The 4,712-nt window shown below is 41.3% G+C and overlaps 1 long non-coding RNA gene across 1 annotated transcript; it reads left to right on the top strand.

The window, feature by feature from the left end:
* The first annotated feature begins 543 nt into the window (after positions 1–543).
* On the top strand, positions 544–4,092 carry LOC106004920. The gene is made up of 3 exons (XR_001178001.2): positions 544–681; positions 1,734–1,811; positions 3,824–4,092. It is a non-coding gene; the product is annotated as an uncharacterized LOC106004920 (long non-coding RNA).
* The last annotated feature ends 620 nt before the right edge of the window (positions 4,093–4,712 follow it).

Raw genomic sequence — 4,712 nt, 5'->3', positions numbered from 1 at the left:
AACCATCTGACTCTTGATCTCAGCTCAGGTCTTGATCTTGGGGTTGTGAGTTCAAGCCCTGCACTGGCTCCACACTGGATATGGAACCTACTCAAAAATAGTAATTATTATTATTATAGAACAACTTGTGAGCCTATCATATCCTAGCCCTGCCATTACTCATGGATGGGAGAGAGAAAAACAGTGGTGTGACTTGGACCAATACTCACATACCTCTCAATTTTAATACTTTTTTTGGAATAATAGGGTTTTGGAATAGGTGAGCTCCAACACGGCTTCTACACCATAAAATTTTAAGCCCAACGATAACTTTGCCCTGCCTTATCTCCAATTTTGTTTTTAAAGAGAAATAAGCATACATTTAAAAATCTAAACACTCCCGTCCACTGTAGCTGACTTTCCTTCTCAAGATTGAAAAAGATTTTGGGGGAGGGGGTGCTCCTGGCTGGTTCAGTTAGTGGAGCTTATGACTCTGGATCTGGGGGTTGTGGGTTTGAGCCCCACATTCAGTGTAAGGATTACTTAAAAATAAAATTAAAAGAAAAAACTATTTTTAAAAAAGCCTTTATTTTTGTCTCACAAGCATTATGCAAGATTTTCAAAGGAAACAAGCTGGAACATAATTTGAGTTACTGGGCAAACACACAGGCCCACAGTTGGCAACCTCACCAGCACGAAAAGGTATTGATTTTGATTGGTTAAGCAAAAAAAAATCTTTAAAAGATATTCTTGGACACAATGGAACTGGGAGGGGGGTAGTCAAAGAACTTGAAAAAAAGAGTAAATGGTATCAAATTTGACACCTTTGTTATTCTTCCTTTTATGACACCCTATTCAAAATTAAATTAGAGGAGTTAGAGACTGAATTCAGAACTATATTTTAAATATGGATACAGAAAAACTCCCACTAGCTCCCGAGAGGGATTTCTTGAAAGTTTCTGTATATGAGCGTACATGTGTGTATGCGTGCGCGTGCACGTGTGTGCGTGCGTGGGCGTGCACGTGTGTATGCGTGTGCACATGCACGTGCATGTGTGCGTGTCCACATAGTCCATGATGGAGACAGGAAGTGGAAAGGAAGCGGTAAGGAGGAGGAGATCAGGAGAATTTCCAACAAAGGCCAGATTCTCCTTAGGTCAGATTGACTTCCTCTCTAATCCTGGATAAGACAGGTGAATTCCTGCCCTTATTTTTCCTTTGCATTTGTCTCTATTACATTCCAAAATCATTCGAATAATCTTTTAAGTTTTTAAAATATATTTTATTTTATTTTGAAAAATAAAAATTGTTAATGAGAATCGGTCCTGATGAGTATGTGATAATTGTGTCAAAATACAGTTTAACTGACAATAACAAAAACAACGGCTGTCTTGACTGAGTCCTCACTACAGGTCAGGCATTCTTTGTCTTACCTCATTTAATCCTTAGTACATTCTCTTAGGTATTATTATTCCATTTTAATTTAACAGTAAAGATTCAAGGCATTAAATTCTCAGACATGACCCTACAGCTAACTTAGCTATTTCTGAGTGGGAAGTGCAGAATCTCAACTGTTAGACATACACACATTTACTGAGCACATACTGTATATGAGGCACTACGCTAGACAATGCCTTGCCCCAGTGGTCCTTGACATCTTCAAAATCACAAGTGTTTTTTAAAATCTGCTGAGAATTATACAGGCTGTCATCAAAAAATGTACCCAACACACAAATCTATACATTCATTTTCAGTAGGGTCAAGGATCTTCTGGACCCCATCCCATTGTAAGAACTGCTTTACCTGAGAATGTTGTTCAGAAGAGGAGACACGTAAGTAAACGGGCATTAGGTGCATTGCCCTCATTTTGCATTTTGAAGCTTCTCCGTGCTTCCAAGGGTGTCCAGAAGGCCAGCTAACTCCATTCTGGATGTACGTAGTAAAGGTACTGCTTTGCCCAGTTTCTGTCCCAGTGTGTGAAGTTGAAAATGTAATGAGCATATCTGTGAACAAAAATATTTTTTGTTATTGTCCTTGGTAAAAAAGGAAGCAAATAGACACACTCTTTCAAATGCTGATTCCAACATCTGTCCTCCAAAATCAGTATTAATGTATTCTCTTCAAATTAGGGACTTTTGATTTTCCATGGATAACAAGAATATTAGCTATGCCTTTTTTGTGCCATTTCTGTTAAAATTTTAAACACCCTTTCGTTCAATGCGTTGTTCAATTCAGCTGAGGTTGGGGGGTGAGATGTCTATTAGTAGGAAACCAAGTACATATCCTGTGTCCTCATATGGTATCATTTCAAGCTTGTCAATTCTTTTTTTTATGTTTATATGAATGCTTTTACTTATTCATAACCCATTTACTTCCACAAAGTAGTTGAAGCAATTCACAAGAAAATATACCATAAAATAGAAAGCTATAAATAAACTATAATCAGGATCAGAGAAATTGTAGGGCAATTAGAATATCAAGACAAGGATGTAGGTTGTAGTCTATATACTTTGGGCATCATTATTAAAGAGGAATCATAAATTTCACGTCAACCTTGGAGGCAATCAAAGAGATCTGTTGCGGGATTTATAGCATCCATAAAAATAAACATGGGTGTCGAGTGGAAAAGAATACAAAAGTTCCGTGAATTTTTAACATAAAACAGAAGAAATTGTACTCACTGCTTAGGGCTATGCCTCCAACTCCCCCAGGAATATGAGTGTCGTCTTTTCTGATGATGAGGGTAAAAAAAGTTGGTCAAGTACCACCTTGGGGGAAGTCAAATTTTCTTTCCCACATAAGTCTGAGAAAATTTTCTTAATGTATTTTTCTAGATGAGACACCGAGTGAAGCAGTAGAAGTAGTAGAGTGAAGCTATGTCCCTATAGCATATACAATAAAGATTTTCAAATAGTTGCTTCTCAGGATGTCCCTCAAAGGCAACAAAGGACACAGCAACTGTGTGCAACTGTGTGCAATCCAGTGGAAGAAATTCTGTGGCCCCAAATCATGTGGTTTCAGTTTATGAGCTCAAATCTTAAAATTGCCCATAGGATTGAGAACAGGGAATGAGCTAGAACCCTTAGCAACCAAACTCCATCAAAACAGCGTCATGGTTGGAACGCTTGTCATGTGGCAGGCATTCCAACCACGATGCTTGTTTGAATGAATTGTTTTACTTTTTACAATGACGCTCTAAGGTATGGGCAGTGGTCACCACTCTTGGTTGCAGGTGATCAAAGTCCAGCTCAAACTACCCTATGGAAAAAGGGAGAAGGAAAGAGAGAGAGAGAGATTTATTAGAGGGTTGTCTAAAAGCCCTGGGCTAGATGGAGCCTGTGGGTCTATCAGCAACCACAGGGGATACTTTCTTTTCTGAGTGGGAAAACGGCATCCCAGAGTACCAGGTTTCTCTTACACAACCATCAACGCCAGTTTAGAGAGGAGACTCTGATTAGCCATTTGGGGCTCTCTGGCCTTCTCTTGGCTCAGTCAGTGTGTCTACGAGGATGTGGCCCTCTGATTGGGTGGCCTGTTGCGGGGGAGGGTGAGTCCCTCCACTGACAATATCACAAGAATCTCCTGGAGTTGGGGGAGAAGGAGAATTGCAAGAAAGAATGGATGCAGGGCAGACAAAAGTGCCACACAGACTCTGCAGTAGGTGTTATGATCCTCACTTTACAGATGAGAAGATGGGGGCCAACGACATCAAATGGCAAAGCCCAGATGAGATTGTGAATCCTGCCATAGGCATAATTGGTTAGGTTATGATGTGGTAACCAGAAATAAAACCCCAATGTAATGGCTCAGTGCATCAAAACTTGAGTTCTTACTCCCCTTACAGGCCTGACTCAGACTAAAGTTTGGAGAGGTTCTGCTCCCCACAGTACTCAAGGACCCAGGTCAACAGTGAAGGTTCTAGCATCCAGAAGACCTGGATTCAAGGCTCATACAGCAAAGGAAAAGAGATACATGAAACACACAGACTGTGCTCACTCCCCAGGATGCGGCACATGCTTCTGCCTAACAGCAAGATGGTTAGGGAATGGGGGGGGGGTGGGGAATAGAAAGGCTCATGGGATGTACATGGGTATTTGTGAGTATTAAATATCTTCACCATTGAGTTCTGTCTGACTCCTTTGTGTCTTATATATCGTACGTCAGTTGTATATTCCTTAAGTGCCACAGAAGCAAATGGGAGTAGGAAGAATTTCTGGGCAGCCTCTCACCCTAGCAACCATGAATGAGAAAGAGACGGATATACTAGACCCTCCTGTGATCCTGCGAGAAAGAATTGAGAACACAGCAGGCTGACAGAGGCTGCCCAGGCCCCTGCCTTCCCTCCAGGAGCCACAGAGAAGGGGGCTGGCGTGGTAACTGATTGCTCTGTGGGACTGGCCAGAGCCAGTCCAGCCAAGAGAGAGCCTCCCTCAGGCTGCCAGGTTCTGGCCTAAATCTCCAAAGCCATTGTGCTTTGAAGCTGCAATTGTGTTTCTGAATTTAGCTTTTTACATGATTTGAATTCCTGTCAACAACAGCAGGCTGTGATGGTAGATGCAGGAATTCAAGGGCATCTGGATTAATCTGGAATAATCTAGATAAATCCTTGCCTTATTAATACCCACTGTTTTTATGCCAAACGCCTACTTAACTCCATATCTGCAAGAGCCAAACAGTGAACCCTGAACACACACTTGGCCTCTTCTGGCCTCAACCAGAATCTGACTGAAGAG

Source organism: Mustela putorius, unplaced genomic scaffold (genome assembly GCF_011764305.1).
Source record: "Mustela putorius furo isolate JIRA1106 unplaced genomic scaffold, ASM1176430v1.1 tig00000228_pilon_pilon_pilon, whole genome shotgun sequence".
Lineage (NCBI taxonomy): Eukaryota > Metazoa > Chordata > Mammalia > Carnivora > Mustelidae > Mustela > Mustela putorius.
This window is presented reverse-complemented; position numbering and strand designations above follow the sequence as displayed.